General features: G+C 48.7%; 1 protein-coding gene across 5 annotated transcripts in view; it reads left to right on the top strand.

Annotated features, from left to right (window-relative positions):
- The window catches only part of LOC116984601 (F-actin-monooxygenase MICAL2-like), a 172,120-nt gene that overhangs the window by 24,510 nt on the left and 133,054 nt on the right, over positions 1-14,556 (top strand). The window contains exon 1 of one of the 5 annotated variants that reach the window (XM_033038834.1): positions 13,734-14,000. The exons of 1 other annotated variant lie outside the window; for it this stretch is intronic. The gene's annotated coding sequence lies outside the window, so the exon portion shown is untranslated. Of the gene's footprint in view, positions 1-13,733; positions 14,001-14,556 lie in introns of those variants that run through there. 3 more of the 5 variants (XM_033038835.1, XM_033038836.1, XM_033038837.1) reach the window with 3 other exon arrangements.

Below are 14,556 nucleotides of genomic sequence, written 5' to 3'. Positions count from 1 at the left end.
CCCGGTGCCGCCCGCCAAACCCGCAGTTGCAGCCACCGAATCTCCGGGGGTCGGGTCGCAGCAGCAGCCATATGACAATGACATGCTCTTGACCTCTTGGGCACGCTGCACCTATACTCCCAGACCTCTCGTGCTGCAACTCTCCAGGGCTCTACCATTTACTGTGTGTGAATACAGGCACCTCACCTCACCTCACCTCTGCCTGTCCTCGCCCACAAGCTCAAGGTCTCTGGGTTCCAAGCTAGCCATTGTATAATCTCAGGCGGGCACTATTTTGACTTAAATCATGTAAATTGTCCCTGGTGTGTGAGACAAGTGTTCCCGTCAAGGTTACTAACACAGCTCTCCCTGTTGATATCACAAGCATGTTATGGGAACCTTCCCGCCAAACCATGCAAACATCTTAATGGATGGGAAAGGACAGTGAAAAGTCCTGAGCTCATGAATGGGGCAGTCAGTGTGTTAGTCCCTGTTACTTTACAGTGTTCTTCCTCCCTCAGTACTGCCTTGTTCATCAGTCTATGAAAGCAAGCATGCAGGTACAGCAGGCAGTGAAGAAAGCGAATGGCATGTTGGCCTTCATAACAAGAGGAGTTGAGTATAGGAGCAAAGAGGTCCTTCTGTAGTTGTATGGGGCCCTAGTGAGACCACACCTGGAGTATTGTATGCAGTTTTGCCCCCCTAATTTGAGGAAGGACATTACCGCTATTGAGGGAGTGCAGCGTAGGTTTACAAGATTAATTTCCGGGATGGAGGGACTGTCATATGCTGAGAGAATGGAGCAGCTGGGCTTGTACACTCTGGAATTTAGGAGGATGAGAGAATCTTATTGAAACATGTAAGATTGTTAAGGGTTTGGACACGCTAGAGGCAGGAAACATGTTCCTGGTGTTGGGGAAGTCCAGAACCAGGGGCCACTGTTTAAGAATAAGGGGTAAGCCATTTAGAATGGAAATGAGGAAACACTTTTTCACACAGAGAGTTGTGAGTGTGTGGAATTCTCTGCCTCAGAGGGCGGTGGACCCCAGTTCTCTGGATACTTTCAAGAGAGAGCTAGATAGGGCTCTTAACGATAACAGAGTCAGGGGATATGGGGAGAAGGCAGGAACTGGGTACTGATTGTGGATGATCAGCCATGATCACAGTGAATGGCGGTGCTGGCTCGAAGGGCCGAATGGCCGAATGGCCTACTCCTCCTATTGCCCCTCCCTCAGTGCGGCACCCCCTCAGGACTGCCCCTCCTGCGTAATACCAGTTTACCATACTACAATAGTGCAAACCAAAATACATGGTGCAATCTAAACAGAGTCCATAGCAGATCATTGCTGGAGCAGGGTTGTGGTTAGGGTTGTGCAGTATGGTTTGAGAGCCAGATGGTTGAAGGGAAGAAGCTGTTCTTGAACCTGGAGGTTATGGTTTTTAGGCCGCTGTATGCTAGCAGTGAGAAGAGAGTGTGGCCAGGGTTTGATATCAGCTGCCTTGTTGAGGCAGCACCTCCAGTCGATCACTTCCATGACAGGATGTTCGGCACAGCTCACCCCGCCCACGGAAGGACGGGAAACATCTGCCACAACATTAGTGAGCCTCTGGCAAAAACATTACAGAGCTCGCAGCGCTGCAAGCCACGGGAGCTTCCTGTTTGGAGGAAGAGGATGTAGCAGCTTTCTGGTGTACAGTAATACAGCAGCCTCACAGCTCCAGCTACACAGCTTCCATCCAGAGCAACCTACCCCTGTTCTTCCATCACAGGAGCAGAGTTAGGCCATTCAGCCCATCGAGTCTATTCCATCATGGCTGATCTACCTGTCCTCCTCAACCCCTTTCTTCTGCCTCCTCCCTGTGACCACTGCCTCCACGTCTGTGAACAATGGTGGGACCGCTGTTATCGGTAACGTATCAATCAATTTATTGAACGAAACAGCATGGTAACTGGCCCTTCGACCCATCGAGTCCATGCCAACCAGCGATCATCTTTTCACTCTAGTTCCATGTAAACTACCCTCCTACACACTCTGGGTAATTTACAGAGGACAATTAACCTACGAACATCGCACATCTTTGGTCACCTAATTTGAGGAAGGACACCTTGCTATTGACGGAGTGCAGAGTAGGTTCACCAGGTTAATTCCCACGATGGTGGGACTGACATATGATGAAAGAATGGATCGACTGGGCTTATATTCACTGGAATTTAGGATGAGAGGGGATCTTATATAAACATGCCTGTATACAATTCTTAAGGGATTGGACAGGCTAGCTACAAGAAAAATATTCCCGATTTATTCCCGTTTATTCCCGAAATATTCCCGATTATTCTTAAACTGTGACCAAGGGTCACAGTTTAAGAATAAGGGGTAGGCCACTTAGGACTGAGATGAGGGAAAACTTTTTCACCCAGAGAGTTGTGAATCTGTGGAATTCTCTGCCACAGAAGGCAGCGGAGGCCAATTCACTGGAGATATTCAAGAGAGAGTTAGATTTGGCTCTTGGGGCTAATGGAATCAAGGGATATGGGGGGAAAGCAGGAACAGGGTACTGATTTTGGATGATCCGCCATGATCATATTGAATGGCAGTGCTGGCTCAATAGGCCGAATAGTCTACTCCTGCACATATTTTGTATGTTTCTATGAAACGAGAGCACCCAGATGAAACGCACAGATTCTCTTGGCAAGAGTAGGGGGAAATCAAGAACCAGGTTTAAGATGAGGGGGGAAAGTTTTATTAGGAACCTGAGAGGTAACTTTTTCACAAAAAGGGTGGTGGGTATATGGAACAAGCTGCCAGATGAGGTCGTTGAGGCAGGTACTATTGTAATGTTTAAGAAACATTTGGACAGGTACATGGATAGGACAGATTTAGAGGGATATGGGCCAAACATAGGCAGGTGGGACTAGTGTAGTTGAGACAGGTTGGCCGGTGCAGGCAAGTTGGGCCAAAGGGCCAGTTTCCATGCTGTAAGACTCTATGACTATTACACAGAGAGAACATGCAGACTCCACACAGGCAGCATCTGAGGCCAGGATCAAAGCTGGGTCTCTGGCGTCGTGAGGCAGCAGCTCCACCCGCTGCACCACTGAGCCACCTGATTGGTGGCGGGTGTCAGAGGTTATGGGGGAGAAGGCGGGGGAATGGGGTCAGGAGGTAGAGATGAATCAGCCATGATTGAATGGTGGAGTAGACTTGGCCTAATTCTGCTCCTGTCACTTATAATTGTTTGGACAAAAATGTAGGTGGGGTCTGATTAGTAAATTTGTCGATGACATGGAAATTGATGAATAGCAGGAAGGTTGAGTCTAAACCAAATGTAACTCGCAGGTGATGATCTTCCTGCAATTACCTGGGTGTGCCTCCGTTGCGCAATAGATAATCTCTTTCAGAATAGATCGTCAGGTAGTTAATGATGCATGACCTTTTAAAAACTTTTAAAATATCTGCTCATTCTTATTTTAAATTCCCGTTCAACCAAGGTATGACGCACTCGAGACACATCAGAGTATCCTCTATGGGATCTGGGGTTAGATTAGTTTAGAGATGCAGCATGCAAACAGGCCCATTGGCCCACCCAGTCCACGCTGACCATCCATCACCTATTCACATTGGTTCTATGTTATCCCACATTCTCATCCACTCCCTGCACATCAGGGGCAATTTTACAGTGGACCAATTAACCCCCAAATCCTCACTGATGTGGGATGTGGGAGGTAACGGAAGCACCTGTCACAGGTGGGTAGGGTGGCCAAGAAGGCTTTCTTCAGTCAGAGTCTTGAGTATTGAGAGGTCACGTTACGGTTATATAAGACGTTGGTGAGGCTACATGTAGAGTATTGTGTTCAGTTCTGGGCACCATGTTATAGGAAAGATGTTGTCAAGCTTGAAAGGGTTCAGAGACGATTTACCAAGATATTGCCAGGACTGAGCTGTAGGGAGGGGTAGAGCAGGTTCCGCCTTTATTCCTTAGAGCGCAGGAGGATGAGGGGTGGGAATGACTGGAGTGAAAAAGGCCCTCGATTATGTTGGTTGCTTTCTTGAGGCAGTGCGAAGTAGTAGATGGAGTTGATGGTGGGAAGTCCGGTCTGTGTAATGGACTGAGCCACGTCCACAGCTCTCTGTGCAATTTCTTGCGGTCTTGGGGCAGAGCTGAAGCTGCGATGAGCCCTGATGCGGTGCTTTCTGCTGTGCACCTACAGAAGTTGTTCAGAGTCCTCGGAGACTTGCCGAAACTTTCTTTGTCTCATGAGGAAGCCAAGGCTTCGGTGCGTCTTGCAGTTGCTGCCTGTGCGGTAAGGTCACTAAGTTTAGGGCAGATCCCTGAAGCTTGCCTGGTGCCGGGAGGGTGAGGTGGGGTTGGCTGCACGCTTCCCGAGAGGGAGCGTCTCCACACTCCTATTGGACGGGATATGTAGACGGCACACGGATGGTGTGGTGAGAGGTTGCAATACCCCCGGGAGGAAGGGCGAGACTGACTTCAGGATGGCAACGTGAGGGGAAATCCTGCCTCGTTCCTGCATCCAAACGCATGGGAGTTGAGGAAGGAACATTTGAGCAGACTGTCTAAACCATATTGTTTGTTTTGTTTTTTGTTTTTGTCTTTTGGTTTTACCTAGTTTGGGATGTGTTTACCTTGTGTGGGACTAAAGATGGAAATTAGCTACTGGCTACAATCTTGCATATTACATGCAAATGTTTATTAATATGCACTGTCCCTAATAAAATCAATTCAATTCAAAAATTCAACTCAATTGTCACTGCCGGAGAGCAATACCTGGTGGGATCAAGTGAAAGGCTTGGATAGGGTGGAGAGGATGTTTCCACTAGTGGGAGAGTATAGGGCTAGAGGTTATAGCCTCAGAATTGAAGGACGTTCCTTTGGGAGGGAGATGGGAAAGAATTTCTTTAACTTCTTTAGTTAAATTTTTAGTGAAAGGCCGTTGAATGAAAACTATCTCTACTACTTCAGAAATACTGTTTTCGGCAAGCAGCATTCATTTCCATTCCTCTTGCAATAAATTTCCAGGGCAAGGTGCTACAAACAATTAATTGACTCCAATGGATTCAGAGTCATGAGACACTTCAAAAAGTTTGATGTTGCAGGGAAATAGGGGAAGGGAAAGACACGGAGTGCTGGAGTAACTCAACGGGCCAGGCAGCATCTCTGGAGAACATGGATAGGTGACGTTTTGGGTCGAGACTTCTTCAGATGAAGGGAAGGTCTACTAAAAGCCATGAGAGAGGGTGGCAAAGGCTTGAGACTTGGAACATAGAGCAGACATGCACACCCTTCATCCCGTGACATCTGTGGCAAACTTGTCGCCAAGTTAAACTAATCTCCTCCACCTGAAAATGATCTATATCTCTCCGTCCCCGGTATATCCATGTGCCGATCTAAAAGCCTTCTGAATGCCACCATCATATCTGCCTTTGCCACAACCCCAGACAGAGTCTCAGGCTCACCACCATCTCGAAACAAATCAAGCAAGCCTGTAAGGAAGGCATGTTCCAGACTTGTTGCTGTTATCAGGCAACTGAACCACCCTACCAACAACTAGAGAACAGTCCTGAGCTACTATCTACCTCGTTGGAGAACCTCAGACTATCTTTGACTGGACTTTATCGTGCACTAAACATTATTCCAGTTATCTGTCCACTGTCCACTGTGAAAGGCTTGATTGTAATCATCTATAGTCTTTCCGCTGACTGGTTAGCAGGCAACAAATGGTTTTCACTGTACCTTGGTACACGTGGCAATAAAGTCATCTCAACTAAATAAACAAAACTAAACAAACCCATACTTCGAAATGCGAGCAAACCCCGAAGAATCCTCTCCTACCACTGACGTGAGGATTACTGGCCTATATTTTCCTGGATTATCCCCACAAAGCAACTCCAGTCCTCCAGAAATTGCCTGCGGCTAGCGAAGGTGCAAAGATCTTAATCAAAGCCCCTGTAATCTCCTCTCTTTCCTTTCCCTATAACCTAAGGGCGGCACGGTGGCGCAGCGGTAGAGAATGTGACCGCCCGCTGATCTCACTGTCCTTCTCCTTGGTGAATACCAATGCAAAGTACTCATTTAATACCTCGCCTACATTCTCTAACTCCCTCGGCAAATTCCCTCCTTTATCCTTGAATGGGCCTGCCTTCTTACTGGTTCCCCTCTTATTTTAAAATGTGTATGAAAAGCCTTGGGATTTTCTTTAATTCAACTCGACTATAACATTTCATACCCCCTTCTAACCCCCCAATCTCTCTGCTTGAGTTAAAAAAAAATAAAGACACACAGTGTCTCGGGCGGCCCGATAGAGTTGGTAGAGCGGTAGAGTTGCTGCCTTACAGCGCCAGAGCCCGGGTTCGATCCTGACCCCGGGCGCTGTCTGTACAGAGTTTGTACGATCTCCCCGTGACCGCGTGAGGATTTCTACGGTTGCTCCGGTTTCCTCTCACATTCTAAAGATGTACATGTTTGTAGGTTATTTAGCTTCAGTAAAGATTGTGAATTGTCTCTACTGTGTGTAGGATTGAGCTAGCGTACAAGGATCACTGGTTGACATCGGCCGAAGGGCCTGTTTCAGCACTGTATCTCTAAACTAAACTAAAGTGCTGAAATATTGCAAAGGGTCAACCTTCACCCACTGAGTTACTCCAGCACTTTATTTTTGTAAACCAGTTCCTTATTTCTCCCTGCTTGTGTTCTTTCTTACTTTATATTCCTCAAAGGCCCCGTCTGATTTCTTGTTCCTCAACCTTACATACACCTCCTTATTTTTTTTTTGGACCAAATTTGCTACCTCTTTTGTCATCCGAGGATCCCTAACCTTGAAATCCTAATCCCTTTCTCCAAGTGCTGCCTGGCCCGCTGAGTTCCTCCAGCACTTTGTTTTCTGCTGAGTCTGCATTTCCTTGTGTCACCATGGCAACGAGGCCTAGCGTTACTGCTGTCTGCTTCGTCCTCCATTACCGAACACTATCTACATATGCACTGCGATAAAGCAAGATAACTTTGTGTTCTTCCATAATCTCGCAGCCCCTGGCCAATAGGGGCCTTCTGCCGCTCTAGACATGAGTATTTGTTAAAAAATCCCACCAATCCCAGGCATGAAGATACGATGGCTGACCTTGCCTTGGACGTCTCTTGTGGTTTGTAGCCGAGTGTGCTGTTTGTTTCCAAGATGGTCCAAGAGTGGGGCGGGGAGGGGAGTGCAATGTCTAGAGGGGCGACTGTTTTTGATTCCTAGCTCGGCCACAAAAAAGATCTGAAGCATTTCTGCAAGACTATGCAGGGAGGGGGTTCCCTGTTTTGATACCAGTGGTAAGTAGCGACAGCTGGAATGGAAGGACTTGACGCATAATATTTTATTTAATAATTACCAGACCAAATGTCACATGATTTTGGCGTTTCAGTACTTAAAGAAAAAGGTGCAGTTTTTGTATCGGCAGGCCTGCAAAGGGAACTCTCGCAACGTATCGCAGAGTCCGAGAAGGAAGCCATTTGGTCCGTTGTATCTGTGCTGGCCAGGGGCGGCAGCGGTAGAGTTGCTGCCTTGGAGACCAGAGACCCGGGTTCGATCCTGACTACGGATGCTCTCTGTATGGAGTTTGTACGTTCTCCCCGTGACCTGCGTGGGTTTGTCCGGTTTGTTCTCACACTCCGAAGGCGTACGGGTTTGTAGGTTAATTGGCTTCAGTAAAATTGTAAATTGTCCCGAGTGTGTAGGATAGTGTTAGTGCACAGAGTGATTGTTGGTCGGCATGGGCGTGAAGGGCCTGTTTGTGCGCTGTATCTCTAAAAGCCTAAAGCTCTTTGATGGAGCTTTCAGTCAGTCCCATCAAAGATACGATCTTTGAGTCCCATTGCAAGGAGAACATGCTGCCGGAAGAACGCAGTGGGTCAGGCAGCGGCTACGGTGGCAGATGGGCGGTTGACGTATCGGGTCGAGGATTGTGAGTGTGGAGGAGAAGATGGCCATGATACAGAGGTGATGGGGGAGTGGGTGGGGAGGCAGGAGCAGGCAGGTGATGGGTGGAACCAGGCAAGGAGGGGGATGAGAGCAGATGGAGCCAAGTAGGGGGAGGGGAGGAGAGGGCGAGGGGGGAGACGAAGGCTGAAAGATAATAAGTGGAGTCGAGGGAAATGATTTAATAGGAGAGGCAACTTTTCACACAGAGGATGGTGGATAGAAGGATGGGCTGCCAAAAGGGAATAGTTGAGGCATGTGCAATAATATTTAACATGTATTTGTGGATAGGAAATGTTTAGAGTTAAACCATTGAGGTAATTGGGACTAATTTAGAAGGGGCATCTTGGTCAGCAAGGGTTGGATGGGCCAAGAAGCCTGTGTCCGCGGCTGTGGCAGTGAGATTTCTCTGTGCCGAGAGTTAGTCACCTGTGGCCCGGCCTCATTTGGTGATCTCTGCATTTTGCCAATCCCAAAGATAGCTGAAGACTGCTAATCCCTTGGTTTCACCGCAGGAGTTCCACTGCCGAGCGTGGAATGTGGTTGGTTCAGGAACCCGATGGCCGTAGAAAACAATGATCATAGAGCGATCTTTGGTAGAAAACTCGCTGTTCCTGAACCTGGTGGTGCGAGACTTCAGGCTTCTGTACCTCGTACCTCCTGTACCTCCGGTAGCAGTGGGAAGGGGGCATGGCCCTTGATCCTTGATGATAGATGCCGCCATCTTGAGGCAGGGCCTCAAGTAGGTGCTTTTGATGGTGGGAAGGGCTGTGATTCCACCACTCTCTGCAGCCTCTTGCGCTCCTGTTCATTTGGATTGCCGTACCAGTCTATAATCTAACCAGTCAGGATACGTTCTACAGTAGACACAAGGAACTGCAGATGCTGGTTTACATGAAAGGTCACAAAGTGCTGGAGTAACTCAGCGGGTCAGACAGCATCTTTGGAGAACATGGTTGGGTGATTTTTCAGATCGGGCCCCCTCTGACTGAATAAGACATCATTCTGTAAAGGGTCGCAACCCGAAATGTCTCCTATCTGTGTTCTCCATGGACGCTGCCTGACTTTGTGACTTTTGCTTTCTATAGTACACCTGTTAATCTACCTGGAGACTCTGGTGCGCTTTTATTATGATTGAATCGCGCGGTGCTAATGTTTAGCTTAGCGATACTGTGCAGAAGTAGGCCCTTCGGCCCAATGCATCCTTGCTGAACAGCGATCACCCCTAGTACACTAGCACTATCCTACACACTAGGGACAATTGACAATTTTACCAAAGCCAATTAACCTACAAACCTCTACGTCCTTGGAGTGTGGGAGGAAACCGGAGCACCCGGAGAAAACCAACGCTGGCCACGGGAAGAATGTACAAAAAAAGAATGTACAGACAGCACTCGTGGTCAGGATCAAACACTGGCCTCTGGCGCTGTGAGGCAGCGATTCTAGCGCTGCGCCGCACTGTAAAAATGGCTTTGTTGCCGCAGTGCCTGTCCAGTATCTTTCCGAATACCGTCAGATGTGTATCCAGTTTTAAAGTGACCGATGAATCTTGCATTCTATTCATTTCTTTATGGCCTGAGGCAGTGGGTTGTGTGTCTGTGGGCCTATACTTAGTGCAGTAACACAATCTCAGATATGTCTTGCTGTCGTGAAACTCTGCGCGATGATGGGCAGGCTGGTCCCTGAGGCCAGCGTCAGACTATGGCTATCACCTCGACAATCATCCGCTCGTCTCAGTCGGCTTGTTTACACAAGATAATGCTCTAATGGGTCCCACTAGGAGAGTACATCTCGGCCAAAGTCCCACTCTCCAGCCCCTGTCTGTGAAACTGCCGAGCAATTCTGGTTTTGCATGCTGACCGTCTCTCATTTCCTCCTCTCCAACCTCCCCTTCTGCCCCTCTCCCTCCCTCCCTTTCTACCCCCTGCCCTCTCCCTCCACCCCCACATCCTGGCTCTCTCCGTGCCCCCTTCCTTCTCACTTCTCTGCCCCTCTCCCTCCCTCTCTCTCTCCCTGCCCTCCTCTCCCCCCCATCCCCCCCTCTACTCCTCTCCCCTCTCTTCCCCTCTGTCTCTGCCTCACTTTCTCTCCCTCTCTGTGTCTGCTCCTCGTTGTCTCTCACTCTCTCCGCCCCTCCCTCTGTCCGGTTCCCTGTGACGCAGGCACTTGGCAAACTGGTTTTGGGAGCTGATGTCGTGACATCGAGGTGATCTTTGCAGAGTAATTAAACTGATGAAGGGTCCCAACCCGAAACATCACCTCTCCCTGCTCTCCAGAGATGCTGCCTGACCCGCTGGAATATGTAAACCAGCATCTGTAGTTCCTTGTTCCTACTCTATAATTAAACCAGTGAGTGATTTATGGTTGGAAATCCAAAATACTGCAGATGTTAGAAGGTGGTGCTGACTGTGTCTCGTTGGCCATAGAGTCTTACCGCAGGGAAACAGGCCCTTCGGCCCAACTCATCCATGCCGACCAAAATGCCCCATCTAAGCTAGTCCCATTTGGCACATATCCCACTAAACCTTTCCTCTCCACGTTCAAATGTATTGTAAATGTTGCTATTCTACCTGCTTTAACTACATTCTCTGGCAGCTCAATCCATATACCCATCACCCTCCGTGTGAAGAAGTTGCCTGTCAAGTCCCTGTTAAATATTTTCTCTGTCACTTTAAGCGTATGCCCTCTAGCTCTTGATTCCCTGACTCCTCAGCCTCTTGCGTTCCAAGGAATAAAAGTCCCAACCTGCCCAACCTCTCCCAAAATGCTCAGGCCCTCAAGTCCAGGCAACGTCTTTGTAAATCTTCTCTGCACCCTTTCCAGTTTAATGGCATCTTTCCTAAAGGAAGGTGACCAGAACTGAACACAATACTCCAGCTGCGACCTCACTAATGTCTTGTACAAGTGTAACGTACCATCCCAACTTCTATGTGTAGGAAGGAGCTGCAGGTGCTGGTTTAAACTGAAGATAGACACAAAATGCTGGAGTGAATCAGCGGGACAAACAGCATCTTTGGGGAGAATGAATGGGTGACGTTTTGGGTCGAGACCCTTCTTCAGACTGAACCCATTCCATCTCTCCATAGATGGTGCTGGTCCCGCTGAGTCACTCCAGCATTGTGTGTCTATCCCAACTTCTATACACAATTCCATGACTGACAAAGGCTAGCGTGACAAAAGACCTTCTCGCCACCCTGTCGACCTACATGTGTTTACATGGAGTGGGGAAACCGTTACTCACCAGCAACCAAGGACTCGGGCTGAGGGAGTGCGAGAGGTTTAGTTTAGAGAAACGGTGCAGAAACATCCCCTCTGGCCCACCGACCAGTGATAACCGCACTCTACCACTACCCTACACACTGGGGCTAATCTACAGAAGCCAATTAGCATACAAACCTTTAAGAAGTAACTGCAGAAAATCGATGGTAGACAATAATGCTGGAGAAACTCAACGGGTGAGGCAGCATCTATGGAGCGAAGGAAATAGGCAACGTTTCAGGTCGAGATCCTTCAGACTGATGTGAGGGAGAGGGGGGGGGGGGGGGGGGGAAGAAGAAAGGAAGAGGTGGAGCCAGAAGGCTGAGGGAGAGCTGAGAAAGTAAGGACTACCTGAGTAGAGAAGTCAATGTTCATACCGCTGGGGCGCAAAAGTGCCCAAGCGAAATATGAGGTGCTGCTCCTCCAATTTATGGTGGTCCTCACTCTGGCCATGGAGGAGGCCGAGGCCAGAACGGTCGGATTGGGAATGGGAGGGGGAGTTGAAGTGCTGAGCCACCGGGAGATCGGGTTGGTTATTGCGAACCTCCGCTCGGTTGTACAGGCCCTCTGCTCCATGAGTCCGACGTGCTTTGCTTTGCTTACAGTCACTGCTTCCCATTGTGAGCTACAATTAAGCCTCTAATTACACCCTGCCAGGGGAAGTGTGGTGAGCATTGCGTAATGCTTGTAAGGCGAGCTTTTTGTCCCATCTAAATCCCTTGTTCGAGAGCCAAAGAGTCGAGTGGGTTTCATTGCCATGTGCACCGACAACTGAACAATGAAATTGTTACTTTAGGCTTGGTTTAGTTATTAGTTTAGGGATATAGCTCGGACCCAGGCCCTTCGGCACCGACCAGCGATCCCCGTACACTAGCACTATCCCACCCGCACTAGGGACGATTTACAATTTTTACCAAAGCAGATTAGCCTACAAACCTGCACGTCAATGCAGTGTGGGAGGAAACCTGAGCACCCAGTGAAAACCCACGTGGCCACAGGGAAGTCATACAAACTCCGTACAGCCGGCACCCATAGTCAGGATCGAACCCGGGCCTCTGGCGCTGTGAGGCAGCAACTCTACCGCTGTGCCAATGTGCTGTGATACTTGCTGCAGCTTAACCAGCCTGTAAACGCAATGACACAAAGATAAATATAGAATAATCAGTGGTGCACCAAATTAATAACTGTGATACTCGGGACCAATAATAGTCTGCTGTGCACCCAAAGACACAGTTCATGGAAGATCAGGGATTCTGAGGTTTGTGGTGGGAATTATTGGGAAGAAGGCGTTCTTGAACTTGGTAGTCTGTTATTCTGTTATTTGCAATGGCACAATGGGCTAAGTGTTCGGCTGGCAGCCTGCAGGTGGCCGGTTCGAATCCTGCTTGGAGTGTGTACTGTCGTTGTGTCCTTGGGCAAGACACTTCACCTGCCTTTGCCTGGGACTAGAGACGGAAATTAGCTACTGATTGGCTACAATCTCGCATATTTACATGCAAATGTTAATTAATATGCACTGTCCCTATAAACAAAATATTATTATTATTATTATTATTATCAGTTTATTTATCCATGTGTGTATATATTTATTTTATGGTATATGGACATACTTATCTGTTTTGTAGTAAATGCCTACTATTTTCTGTGTGCTTAAGCAAAGCAAGAATCTCATTGTCCTATACAGGGACACATGACAATAAACTCACTTGAACTTGAACTTGTCATGGTTTTTTGATGGTGGTGAAAAGTGGGCACGGCCAGGGTGATGTGGGTCTTTGATGATACTGGCTGCGTTTTGGAGAAGCACTTCTGATCGATCCCTTTGATGGTGATCCGTATCCGTGATGAATGAATGAATACGTTTATTGGCCACGTATTCACATACAAAGAATTTGCCTTGGTGCTCCGCCCGCAGAGAGAGAGGGTGAGGGGGAGAGAGGGAGAGAGGAATTGGACCATGTGAAGGCGGATGAGATTAGTTTATCTTGGTATCGTGTTCGGCACGGACATTGTGGGCCGAAGGGCCTGTTTGTGTTCTGTTCTATGCTCTGTGTTTCCTGTATTCTTCGTTCCTGGCGTTGAGTTACAGAACATGTCTCTATGACTATCTCTGTGCCTCTGTCTGTCTCTTGTCACTGTATCTATGAACCTCTCTGCATCTGTGTATCTCTCTCTCTCTCTCTCTCTCTCTCTCTCTCTCTCTCTCTCTCTCTGTGACTCGCTGTGTGTCTGTCTGTCTGTCTCTCTTTCTGTCACTCTGTGTCACCCTCTCTGTGTCTGTGACTATCTCTGCTGCGTTCTCTGTGACTGTCACTGTCTCTGTCACTCTGTGTCTCTGCGACTGTGACTCTCTCTCAGTCACTGCCACTCTCTCTCTCTCTGTCACTGCCACTCTCTGTGTGACTCTGTCACACTCTCTCTGCCACTCTGCGACTGTGCATGGAAACGCTCATGCCTGGGGTTAGCCCAACGCTGGAGTCGGGAGTTTGCTGCCTGGGGTTTCTCCCCCTGAGCTCGGGATACAGAGGGTGGCAGCCAGAGTAGTTGATGAACACTCCAGTCCCGGCCCAGTTATGAAACATGAGATGACTAATATGTCTCTGGGATGGGTTACATCAGCTGGGAACCATGTGCCAAGTCACAGCGTAAAGCTGCAGTGGCCAGTCGCAGGCTCTGGGCACGTAAACCTTGCTTCACTGGCTCCGGGCTGTCACTGGTTCCCCTCACTACACGCGGGGCTGGACACCCTCAGGGCTATCGAGCAAGAATGCGTGTCGGTGCAGCCGCACAGGTAGGCAGAAGCTCAGCTTTAACTCGCCGATCGGATAGAAAGTTTAAAAGTTGGGAAAAACTTTTCAGCAGTTGAGTTCAGTGATTCTGTGCCCTGAGTTATTTTTACACTGGCTGTATCTAGTCGTTCCACTCTTTCCAGCACAGCGTGGTGTGTGTGTGTGTGTGTGTGTGTGTCTGGTCAGGGAGAGGGTCACTGGTCAGGTCGGTTACTGATTATCCATCGGTTTGTCTCTCGGGCAGGAGAAAGCTCTTTGTGTCTGGGCTCTGACTGGGCAGGTGTAGAATTCAGACGTGCTGTATCAGGGGATAGTTATGTGGTGTCAGGAGCGTGCACTATGCCGCTGCTTTTGATTTACTGAGGAGGAACCTCTCTCCTTCCGTAAGATCACAGAGTGCGGGGGACAGGATTCCACAATCTGCCCCATTCCACCGATTGCCTTTCAACAGTGCTCTGCCCCCTGCTCGATCTCTGAATCACTCTACATCTCTGTAGCACTTTTCACAACATTAGGGTTTCCCTGACTGCTTGCTCCGTGGCCCGTCCAGGCAGTCCC

This window comes from Amblyraja radiata, chromosome 20 (genome assembly GCF_010909765.2).
Source record: "Amblyraja radiata isolate CabotCenter1 chromosome 20, sAmbRad1.1.pri, whole genome shotgun sequence".
Classification (NCBI taxonomy): Eukaryota; Metazoa; Chordata; class Chondrichthyes; order Rajiformes; family Rajidae; genus Amblyraja; species Amblyraja radiata.
This window is presented reverse-complemented; position numbering and strand designations above follow the sequence as displayed.